A 13510-nucleotide genomic window follows, 5' to 3' on the forward strand; every position below is an offset into this window, starting at 1 on the left:
CTGACACCAAATAACCTTCTGCTTTCAAGAACTTTACTGTAATTTTGTCTTTAGTTTGCATATTTTAATGTTAACTTTGTTACATGTTGCTATACTATTTTGTAAATGTTCTTGCCTTTGTGCATGTTAAGTAACCCCAAGGAAATAATAAATTCTGAAGGGAAAGCATTGTGAGTCTCTTTCCCTGTTGTCTGCCACTTCCTGTCCCCAGTGAATTCTTATGTTAGTATTTAGTTTTGAACAAATAATGATTAGCAACTCCAAAATTAAAAAAAAAAAATTAACTACAGGGATCGTAGACTTGAGAAAGACTACTAGTTTTCCATGAAAATATTTTTATTCAGTAAACTCAAGCACCAAGAAGAGATGCTTCCCTAAAGAACAAAAATGCAGTAAAATGATGAGACTATCTTACAGTGTTTTCAGTTTGAAAAATGTTTTAATATACATTATGTATTTTAATTCTCACAACATGCTTACATAGGGAAAGTTATATAACCATTTGAACGATGAAAATTCTGGGACCCAGAGATGTAAACTGACTTGTATAGTAATTAGTGGAGTTCAGATTCCAACCTAAGTCTTTTAATTCCAGATCCCAGACTACTCAAGACCCAGCAGTTTGTGTGTCCTTTAAAAAATTTTCATTACAGTCAAACTGCCATCCAGAGAGATTGCTATCAATTTATAGGCAGTATAGCCTAATGGTTAAAAGTGTTGACTTGAGAGTCACCTACTAACCTTGAGATCTTGGTATAAGTCACTAAACCAGTCCCTCAGTTCAACTGTAAAATGCAAATGACAATATGACACCTACCCACAAGGTTTTTATGAGAATTAAATGAGTTGATATATGTAAAGTACTAGAAAGAGAGGTTGGTACATTGTAAGAAGTCCATAAGAGCACCAAACCTTTGCTGGCACTTGATATTCCATCGGAATGTCATTATTATTAATGAACTGAAGGCTAAAAAATGCTATTGGCTTATTGTTTTAGTTTGCATTTTCCTAATTATTAGTAAGGGTGAGCATCTTTTTGTGTGTGTGGTTCTTTTTGGTTTTGTTGGTAGTGTTTTTGTTGTTGTTTTTGTCTGTTTGGGGTTTTTGGGGTTTTTTTTGGTATTATTTCATCTGAAGGGTCAGTTCATATCCTTTGCTCATTTGTAAATTTTGTGTGTGTGTTTTTATAATGATTTATAGGAACTTTATATAACATAATCTGGATACTAATCCTTTGTAATACAGAGCAGTATTTTTCTTTAGTTGTTACTTATTTAAAAATTTTGTTTAAGTTGTCTTTTTTGTTGTAGTTTAAAATTTTTATGTATTCAAGTCTGTCAAGGTTTTTCTTCATGGCTTTTGATTTACGTCATATGTTTTACATTTTCATCTAATATCTACATACTTTTGGTTTTTCTATGTGGGTACTTATTACCCTAGAAATTTATTTTTGTCTATAGAATGAGAGATGGTTATCACTTTTTCTTCCCATATGAGTAGACATCTTCACATGAATAACCTGGAATTTGGTCATCTGTCCAGGCTTGATCACTTGTACTTCACATCCCCCCTAGATCTGCCTCTTACCTCTATTGTGGCCTCTTAAAAAATAGGAGTAGATAATCTGATCAACTCTTTCTCAGCTTTAGTTTTCTACCCTGCATTTGGAAGCTGACAATGGGGCGGGACATGGACATCCAGGTGAGCACCATTGAAAGGCAGTGTGAGAAGGGAGAGTGGCAATCCAGTAGGCAAGCAGGTCTTAACAGTCACTTTCTTAGCTCAGCTGCCATAACAAAATGCCACAGACTGGGAGGCTTAAATAACAGCAATTTATTTCTCACAGTTCTGGAAGTTGGGAAGTCCAAGATCAAGATGCTGGCTGACTTAGGTGCCTAGTGAGAACTCTCTTCCTGGCTTCCATATGGCTGCCTTCTTGCATGCTCACATGATCTCTTCTTTGTGCACATTGGGAGAGAAAGAGAGCATGCTTTCTGATGTCTTTTTTATAAGGCCACTAATCCCATCATGGGGGTCCTAACTTCGTGACCTCATGTAAACCTAAATATCTTCCAAAGGTCCCATCTCTGAATACTATCATACTGGGGGCTAGGACTTAATATATAAATTGGAGGGGGACACAAATATTCAGTTGATAACAGTCACTATTACTGGGCAGTAAGTCTCCTTTTCATCCCAAACAAACTTCAGAGCTGGGCTGAGCTTCAAAAGAGGGAATGAAAATTCTCTTGACACTTCACAGCAACTGCATGCTGCCCAGAGGTTAGCCCATGGTAAAGCAGAAGCTGTGCCACTTCAGTGTGCCCACAGCGATTGGCCCAGTGGAGGCAGTCACACCCCAGTGTGTTTGGGCATACCACTTGGCTCCACTCTGTAGCATATAGCATAGTGCCAATTATGGCTGGGATGACATGGAGCATTGTGGCCATTGTCATTCAAGGTTATCAACTGGATTCTTCTCTCAAAGTCCATGTCCTCCAGCGTCTGATGCATGTTGGATACCACAACTATGGTGATAGCAGCAGGGGTCTCATGCACATGGCCTTGGTACTGCTGTCCTGGCCTTGGCCTCACCTCAGGCTTGGAGTCCCACATGGGAGGTGCAGAGCCTGGGCGTGTAGAAACACGACATTTTTAAAGCACTCCACCCACCAGTTAAAAAAAAAATTAGTATTTAGATTAACTAAGAAATTAAAATAAGTTTTAAATAATTAGACAATATTGTTATGTGTTACCAAATAAAAGCATCAAATATGCATTAATGAGTACTTTTTGTTGTGAGAAGCATAAAAAAGTACTAATGCATTATGGTGCACATATGAGTGCTTTTTTCTATGTAAACCCATAAAATTTTATTTATATTTAACATTTGCTTCTGAGTCTAAACTCTCAGTTCAGGATATGAGAGATATTTGGCATAATGAGACTTTCCACCTCTTCTTTTGTATTTTCTTGAGCTGTTTCTCAAATTAAAAAATAGCAGGATTAAAATAAAACCCATGGGCACGTCTGCATACCCTGTACATGCAGTAAAAGGTGCTGCAACTTAATTGATAAAGCTATGTTCCATGGAGAGCAGCTTTTCCTTAAGTAAAGTTTGTGTTAGTTAATGTTTGGGCTTGAAGAAAGTGGCATTCATTTATCCTTTTGTTGAGTAAATATTTATTGAGCATCTACTTTGTGCTATTGCACCATGGTAGACATTGGCCGCAGAAGAGTGAACAAGACACATGGCCCATACTTTGCTGGATATTACAGTCAAATGAGTAGAGTTTTCAGCCAAATAGTAAAGAAAGAACAGAATACAGCAAGAAGAAATAGATTTGATAGAGAACAAGGATTATGGATATGATCAAGGTGGAAGTTTGAACAAGGAGGCTTAAATGGTTAAGAGGATAGAGAACTCTGAAAAGGGCAGAGAAATCTCAGGTATGGAGATGGCAAATAGTGTGTCTTAGAAACATACATATAAAACTATTCTTTGATTTTAATTTGGAAACCACACTGTTCTGTGGATTCTTATCAGGTTCATAGAAGTAGTAAAAGCTAATTGTTTTGGGGAGTATTCTTTTATTTATTTATTTATTTATTTATTTATTTATTTTTAACATCTTTATTGGAGTATAATTGCTTTACAATGGTGTATTAGTTTCTGCTGTATAACAAAGTGAGTCAGCTATACGTATACATATATCCCCATATCCCCTCCCTCTTGCGTCTCCCTCCCACCCTTACTATCCCACTCCTCTAGGTGGACAAAAAGCACCGAGCTGATCTCCTTGTGCTATGCGGCTGCTTCCCACTAGCTATCTATTTTACGTTTGGTAGTGTATATATGTCCATGCCACTCTCTCACTTCGTCCCAGCTTACACTTCCCCATCCCCGTGTCCTCAAGACTATTTTCTACGCCTGTGACTTTATTCCTGTCCTGCCCCTAGGTTCTTCAGAACCTGTTTTTTTTTTTAGATTCCATATAGATGTGGTAGCATACGGTATTTGTTTTTCTCTTTCTGACTTACTTCACTCTGTATGACAGACTCTAGGTCCATCCACCTCACTGCAAATAACTCAATTTCGTTTCTTTTTATGGCTGAGTAATATTCTATTGTACATATGTGCTGCATCTTCTTTATCCATTCATCTGTCGATGGACACTTAGGTTGCTTCCCTGTCCTGGTTATTGTAAATAGTGCTGCAATGAACATTGTGGTACATGACTCTTTTTGAATTATGGTTTTCTCAGGGTATATGGCCAATAGTGGGATTGCTGGGTCGTATGGTAGTTCTATTATTAGTTTTTTAAGGAACCTCCATATAGTTCTCCATAGTGGCTGTATCAATTTACATTCCCACCAACAGTGCAAGAGGGTTCCCTTTTCTCCACACCCTCTCCAGCATTTATTGTTTGTAGATTTTTTTGATGATGGCCATTCTGACCAGTGTGAGGTGATACCTCATTGTAGTTTTGATTTGCATTTCTCTAATGATTAGTGATGTTGAGCATCCTTTCATGTGTTTGTTGGCAATCTGTATATCTTCTTTGGAGAAATGTCTATTTAGGTCTTCTGCCCATTTTTGGATTGGGTTGTTTGTTTTTTTGATATTGAGCTGCATGAGCTGCTTGTATATTTTGGAGATTAATCCTTTGTCAGTTGCTTTGTTTGCAAATATTTTCTCCCATTCTGAGGGTTGTCTTTTCTTCTTGTTTATGGTTTCTTTTGCTGTGCAAAAGCTTTTGTTTCATTAGGTCCCATTTGTTTATTTTTGTTTTTATTTCCATTTTTCTAGGAGGTGGGTCAAAAAGTATCTTGCTGTGATCTAAGTCATAGAGTGTTCTACCTATGTTTTCCTCTAAGAGTTTTATAGTGCCTGGCCTTACACTTAGGTCTTTAATCCATTTTGAGTTTATTTTTGTGTATGGTGTTAGGGAGTGTTCTAATTTCATTCTTTTACTTGTAGCTGTCCAGTTTTCCCAGCACCGAGTATTCTTTTAGAAAAATGCACGTGTATATAGCACATTACACTATTAGTATTTTGATTTTATATGTTCACTAAATATTTTTTTAACCAAACACTCAAATAAATATTTCCAAAATCTTAACAATATAAAAAGAATTTGAGGCTAATTTGACAGCTGTTCTGGTGCTCTGACACTGATGTGTGGAATGAATTGAAGTTAGACTGGAATCAAAGTTACTATTTGGGAAGAAAATGCAATAGTTTTGACAATTGCTTGAAGTTAGAGTTAATAATTTTCTTTCATTTATGTCTTACAAATATATAATTTCTACCTCTATATTTTAATATTAGATAACCAAAGTATGTAGACACTTTAAAAATTTTATTGAAGTTTTATGTTCTTTTAAAAATTCTGACTTATTTTTTAATAGACTATTTCCAATATTTATATAATGTTGATGTTCTGGTTTGATAATTATAGGATATTTATATAAGTTATTATATTAAGGGAGCTGAGCATATGGGAACTCTTTGTTCTATTTTTTGTAAGCCTAAAATTATTTCAAAATGAAAAATTAAATATTAATGAATGTACACGCATACTCTTATGTATGTATGTGTGTGTGTATATCTCCAGAACCTGATCACTTCTCATTACCTCTATTGCTACTGGTCAGATCATTTCTTGCTTAGATTATAGGAATAGCCACCTAAACATCTCCCACATTCCACAGCTAGCTTCCCTCAGTTTATTTTCAACCCCCTGTTCAGAGAGACCCTATTAAAACATAGAGAGCTATGTCATTACTTAGCTCAGTGTGATCCAGTGGCATCCTATCTCACTCACCAATTTCAGTGGCATACAAGATCTACCTTACATAATAATTTGATGATCATCTGGCCTTTTCTTCCTTATTCTATCACTATCCTCCACTTCTCTAATCTCATTTCACACTCTTTTCTCCCTGGTTCACTTTGCTCTGGCCATATTGGCCACTTCATTGTTCCTTAAACAAAGGTCAGATATGTTTTCACCTGAAGGTCTTTGCATTTACTGTTCCCTCTACCAGGGATGCTATTCTTCTAGTTTCCTCATGTCTCATTCCTTCGCTTCTTTCAGGTCTTTACTCAATGTCATCTTATTGAGAGTCTTTCTGATTATTTTCCTTAAAATACAAAACATTCCCACCACCTGAGCATTCTGTAGCCTCTTTTTCTACAGCATGAAACACCACTAAACATGTATTACATTTTATTTATATTGCTTATTGTCTTTCTCTCTCTTAAAAATGCAAGCTGCATAGGGCAAAAGTTTTTGCCCATTTTGTTTTCTGCTGTATCTCCAGTGTCTGAAACCATGTTCTGCACACTGTAGACACTCAAAACATAGTTGCTGAGTAAATGTTTGCATGAATTGTTAGTAATCACCGTATAGATTGAATTTAAGCAGTGGAATAAAGTATAAAAAGAAAGGGAAAAGGACCTTGGACCAAGACTTGAGAGCTTCAAAATTTACAAACTGGGAAGTGAAGGCCTGCAAAGAAGCCCAAAATACAGTCACCTGAAGTACTGGTCTAAATGTAGAGAGTACTCAGGAAAAATAAGAGCACAGCCAACACTTAATTGCTATTTGGAATTCAAGAACAATAAAGAAGGATTTTCAGTCATCTGTGAATATTTACTAAGTATCAAATAACATGCATTGTATTTGGAGATGTAAATATAGTGAGCTTACAATCTAGTGGGAGAGATTTTTAAACAGATAAATTCAAAGACAATTTAATAACCATTTTAATTATGCCCATGTACACTGTGAATATATAAAAGAGGTCTCTTTGGTCTAAGCTAAGTGTGAGGGCATAAAGAAAAGAGTCTAAGAACACTTTCAAGATCGGGTAGAATTTGGCCAAAGAAATAAGGGGTAGAATGGAGATAAGCTGATGAAAGTAGTTTTAAATATGATGTCATTTAAGAACTAAAACACTTACTGAATTGATTTAATGACTTATAAGTAGGAATAAAATTTAATTCAAATTCTTTTTTATCTTCATTATAAACTCCTCAAAGGAATAACTGTCCTCTTGGCTTCCTATCAACAATTCTTAGATCCCTGGACACCTAGCTTTCCTTTCCCCTGTCCTTCTAAAACTACTCTCTATGGTTACAATTAGCTGTGTTGAACTGATAGCTCCATTGATTCTTCCTCTGTCCTCATTCCCTTTGGTTCCTCCAGTGCCTTTATGCTTGTGTTCTACCCACCATTTGACATTGTCTCTATCTTTATTTTTGTCACATTGTTTCAACCCAAGATCTCCTTCTACTATTCACTTTCTCTTTCCTCTTTCTTCTACCAAATGAGCTCTCCCTTCCTTCCACCCAACTTGCTTGTTTTAGTTAGTAGCACTACAATTATTCTCTCAGTTGCCTATGATGAAATAAAAATCCAAATTTTAAGGCAAGACAAGAAAAATTTAAACATAAACCATTTTCTTTGCCCTTTGGCCTCCTCCCTCCCCTCTAGTGTGCATTGTGCACTTGCCTTGTGTCTTCACCAGACCTCCCCAATAGCAGAAATACATGCTCAACCTTAAAGAGCGATTTTTCTACTTCTGGCGCCAGCCATGTAACTCCTCAGAAGATAACATTCTTTTCTCGACCATATAAAGGGTCAGGATGACACATCTCTCGCCTTGTATGTGCAGACATCTTTGATGAATTTTATGTACAATGCCAATATGTCATTTCCTTTAAAAATATCAATTGGTGCAGAACAGACTGGTCAGATGACCTGGGGAAATACTGTGCTGCGCCTAACAGAAGTTCTTAGCTTAAATACTTACTTTAGACCATATTAATGTTACTAGCTATATTACTTGTATTCTGTCTATTTTACAAGATTGATGTTTATTGCATTACCAAATGTGTGACTGAGTCTCAAATAAAATTAACGATGATTAGACAACTTGAAACTATTGATCAAATACATAGTTCTATAAGATCAGTGATTGTAATAGTGTAATTCTAGATATGGGAGGTAGGAATGAGAGGGAACCATTTCCTGGACCATAGCGGACTAGTCCAGAGGCTTTTGGCTACTGGTAATAGGGCTTAGTCTAGGACTAGCACATGGAGTGGCCTATCAAAGAAATCCTCCCCTGATCTGGGAATTCTTAGCACAGTGGGACAAATTGGTCATGAGATGTCTCCCAAAACTTGGTTGAAATTAAGATTGAAAGGGAGGGGATTGTAAAATAGAGAATGTTGCCCAACATCCAGTTCTACAAGAATCAAGTCATTAGCCACTGCTGTTGCTGACCGGCAATACACCCTGAAAGGAATTCAGGGTGAAGATCAGGATGAGACATTCTGTGCTCTGGGAAAACTGACAAAACTGGCCCTCAGATAGTTAGCTATTTCCAGGAGAAAATTTTATGAACTTGCATCTCCCCAATACTTAGAAAAGCACTAAAACCATTAACTAAGGTGTACGTTCCTTGCAAATAACAGTGACCTTGCACCAAGATGTGTGCTTGATTGCATGTATCCGCTTGGCAAAAATCACATATACACTGGCTTCCCGCTTTACCACTTCAGTTGTCAGAGCTCTCTGAGAGACTGTCTCTTGGGTTATAATACTCATGTTGGCTTAAATAAAATTTTCCATTTCTTTCTTAAACTATTAACTTTTCATAAACACCTGTATTTAGCGATAGTTTTAAAAACTACTTTATAAATTCACAATATTTAATTGAAGGACTCTCTGAGGCCCTTTAATTGACATGTCTCCCTTGTTCTCCCAGTTGATGCTTGTATCTTTTTGGTGGTCTCTTCATGCAGTGGTTTTCTAGCCTATGCTTGAACATTTTCAATGACAGTAAATGTAATATCTAATCCCCTTTTATTCTTCTCCCATATTGCTAATTCCTGTTAATTCTTCCTTAAGGAAGTCTTTCACTTGTAAGTCCTACTTCTCCATTTTCACCATAGTCTATTAAGATGCCTAGTTTAGGCCCTTACCATGTCATAATTAATTTAGTATGATATGGTTGCCTGACTGAGTCTCCCAAATTCATCTCACAGACTTGGACCAGACTCATAATTCTTTTTAAAATTTTATTTTATTTTGCATATTTAAAAATACTGCTTCTGTCTTACTACTGTTATACTCACAAGATCTAAATGGTTTCCTATATTCTGCTTTTATCAATCTAAACTCCTCTGCTTTCTAGATTCTACCCACCTTACTTCTCATTGATATTGAAACACACCTTCTTTTTTGTGGTGTATGCATAAGCAAGTGTGTTTAGGGGCTGCCCTTAGCTTGCTGCTAATTTGCTGCACATTGCATCTTATTTTGTCCATATCTGTGTTTTTAATCTTTGTTGCCACTGTCAGAAGCAGAAAGAAGTCCTTTAAATACTCATTTTGGGCTAAAAAGAAAGTGTAACAACAATTCTCCTATTAGAAATGGTTTTTCCCTTTTATACTTCTGCAAAAATTGAAGAGGTGGCTTGGGATCATAAAATAAATACAAATGTCACCAGTTTCTCCTGTCTGGGAGGCCTTTCTTGGTGGAGTCTACTGTGAAATAACTGTTTTCAGATCAAATCAAGGAAGTAAGAGCAGAGTTAGATACTGATTTAAGTAAAGCATCTTACAAGTTTAACTTGTGTGTTTTCCCTTAAAAAGCACTGATTCTACCAAATGGGTACCTTTATTGAGATAAAGCTAAGCACACGTTTATTGCAAAAGTTGATGAAATATTTGTCATATAAATTATAATTAACCTTAACTTCATATTTTTAATTGCTGGAGGTCTTTTAAAAATAGAATAAGGATGAAAAATCCAGAACTTCATTAATCTTTTGGTTTCAGGGTATCCAGAACCATGAGAATTTGAAAAATACCCATGTGGAGGTAACAAGAAAAGAAAATGTTTAGAAAAGAGAAAACAAAGGCAGGAATTTCAATCAACAGATACAGGAAAAGAAAGGCGGTATTGATGAATAAATAAGGGTATGGGCTAGTAAATGGTGAAATGTTCTCAATTAGAAATAACTAATAAAATTATCTTTTGGTGATTCAGTTCTATAATATTCCAAAATTAAAAAACAAAACCACACAAAGAATGAGGTTCTAATGGAAGACTATCCCAAACTGCTTCTCAAGTTCAGTCCTGCCCAGTTAGAAAAAAACACTCTCCTCTTACTAGCTTGGCTCGAGATGTTGGCTCAAGACCAGCATGACTTAATAGCTGTAATTTGCATTTGAATGCAATTAACTGGGCCAGTACTTTGGGGGTAATCAAGCTGCCTGCAAATACACATATGCTGCAAACTCAAAAAAAGTCCTAGTACTGGAGAGAAGAGTATTCTTTGAATTCCTCTTAGATTTGGTACTCAGGACCAAGACTTTATATGCAATTTTAGATTTCAAACTCTGATTTTAAGTGTGAACAATGAAATTTAGCCTTTATCTAGTTGTTTATTGTTAATAAAGAGAAGTTTAGCTACCTGCCATTTTTTTCTCTTTAAAGAGTAATTTCACTGTTCCTGTAAAAGTGATTTATGTATTTTTAAATTTTCAAGAAGGATACAAAGAAAGAAAAAAATCATTCAAACCTTTATTTTCCACGCAGAAATAACTCTCACCAATATTTAAAATAAACATAAATGAAAAAAGTGTATATAGTTAAAAGTTTGATTTTTTAGTAATGTTATGTCATTAAAAATAAATTTACAAGATGTTAAACTGCTTTTATCATGAGGTAAACTACTACTATAAGTATTTAAGCTTGCCTTGCGTTACTTTCCAGTTATATATTCTTCATATGCAAACACTTGTAGTGTAGGCTGAGATTTTCTAAGCCCAAAGAATAAAATGTATAGTGAAACTAACAGTGAAGAACAAAGAGGCCAGAACAGAGAGTCAAGATGCCTGGATTTTTATTTAGCTCTGCTACTAATTTCCTGTGTAATATGTGTGTGTGTTGGGAGGAGGGGAAACTGGTACGGTGGTCAGTTCTCTCAGGAACTGTCTCCTTATCTGTAAAATGAAAGGGGTGAACTAGAATTGTAAAATGTCCTCCATCTCCAAAATTAATGAAACCTTGCTTACATTTGCTGGGCTCAGGTGTTCTGGTTTCCTTCCTGATAGTTTGAACGCCACTTTTCATAGACACTATGGTCAGGAAACAGTCTCTCAGAGAACCATAATCAATGGGCAGCAGATGATCTACAATGAAAACTTGTTCTGTATTGAAATAAAAGCATAGCATGCCCTTCTTCTGGTAATCGCTGACTATGCCCTTCTTCTGGTAATCGCTGACTTATACAAGTAAGCATTGGCTGCACTCTTGAATTTTCCACAAATTCTGCCCGTTAGGAATTTATGATGTAGTTGAGGAGTTAAAAACTAATAATTACAACAATAACAAAGACATACATGAAGTACAACGGAGATTTAGCAGAAGGAAAATATCATACATCTGGTCCAGAGGAGGAGTGAAATCAGGAAAAGTCTGAAGAAAGAGGTAATTTTTGAGTTGGGCCTGAAATATAGACAAGATTTTAATAGTTAGAGTTGTTGGGGAGGCTTCTGTTTCCTCACATGTAAAATGGAGGTAGTAATTGTACCCACTTTCCAGAGTCATTGAAAGAATCAAGTGAAATAATGCGTGCTAGTCACTTAGCACATTGCACTGGCATGGTGGAAAAGCCCTATAAATGCTTTCCATTGTTATTAATAGGGAAAATGTATAAAACAAAATGAATCATGAAGGAAAATTGATATCTCTGATTATGGTATTAAGGATTAGTTTTCTTAAGGTTTTTTCCCAAAAAGATTTCTGAGGAGATATTTGTCCAGCCATGCTCTCCCAAAGCCAGTTGTTTGCATATGGAGTTGTAATCAGTACTATTTCTTTTAGTCTTTCTGCTAGCAGCAAAAAGGAAGTAGCAAATAACTTTTAATGACTGATTAGAATGTGGAAACCAGAAAAAACACGGGGTAGATAGCCTAGAGGGAAAAAAAACTGGTGATAGTTGCCCTCATGAATGTTGTAGCTTCCTTTTGGATGCTTGCTTAGGGTGTGCTAGAATGTATCTTTTGCCCAAATACACCTTAGACAGGTGCAACTAAAGCATCAGTACCTGCTTTGTAAAACAATTCATATTTACAAATGTATTTATATTATATATTATATACGTATGTAGCTCTTTTTATAGCTAGCTTTATTGTGTACTTCTTGTGAGTTAGTGCTGTGATTAACATATGATAAGCAAAGCTCTCAATCTACAAAACAACTCCATAAGGCAGAAAATACATTACTTACATACAAAAGCATCTTGCCCAAACTCACATAGTCACTCAGCTAATATTTAATGACCTGTACTATGTGTCAGATACATGTTGTAGGAGCTACAGATACATCAGTGAATAAAACAGAGAAGATCCCTGCCATCTTAGGACTCAAATTCAAATGGAGGGAGGCAGACCATAAACAAGAAATAAACAAAAAGCAAGAAGATACCAGTTAGTGATAAGGGCTATGAAGAAATAAAATAGTGATGTGATAGCGAGTAACTGGGGGTACAGTGCTGGTTTCATGGGTGAGCAATCAGTGCAGCTACACAGGGCCCTGCGCTTAGAGGGACCCTACTTTTGTTTAATGCCCTGCTAGCACTGTCTTGAAATTCTTAATAATTTTATCTTTGGATTTGTTTTGTAAAGGAGGTCTGATAAGACAGTGGAGCATGTGGGTAAGTAGAGGACATATGTGCAATACCCATAACCTTCATTCCTTGGCACACCATTCTCATAGCTTTTGTGATGCCCTGTGAGCACAGAATCTTGGTTGATGCACGATGTACGGAAGTTAAGTAAGATTCAAAGCCAGGACAAGTACGAGGTAAAAGTGTTACATCTCTGACTGACTAAGCAGGGATGCTGACACCTTGAGAGGCCATGCTTCCCTCAAACCAGAACTTGCTTCAAATGTAAAAGAAGGCAATGGCATTCTAAGAAGCACATTGAACAAGAACCCTATCTTATTTCTTATTTACACTTCCCTGTAGCTGCCAACCACTGACTCTGAAAATGATGACATAAAAGGTAAAGAAAGACAGGGAAAGGTAGTTCCTCTTCCTTTCAGTTCTTCCTTATTCATCTGCAAGCCAAAGGTGAGAAATTGTTAGTAGAATGTAGGTATATCAAGAAGTAAAATAAAAACAGTTGAGTTAGTTTTGTGTAATGCTTCCATGGTTCAGTTAAGAATCAAATTCACATGCATGTATGCACTACACAACAGGAATTGTATAATTTATAATTCCACATATGCGTTAAGTGCTTTTCATACTTAAAGCTGGCATTGAACAATAAAAGATGAATGGTAAAATTATGCCAATAATTAAAATTTAAAATTTTTCTTTATGGAAAATGACATTAAATAGTGTTTTTACTTACTGTTTAATGGGAGAGCTCAGAAGAAAGGAAAAAACTTTTTATTTTAGTATCTTTAACTACATTATT

This window comes from Balaenoptera physalus, assembly GCF_965194825.1.
Source record: "Balaenoptera physalus genome assembly, chromosome: 13".
Taxonomy (NCBI): Eukaryota; Metazoa; Chordata; class Mammalia; order Artiodactyla; family Balaenopteridae; genus Balaenoptera; species Balaenoptera physalus.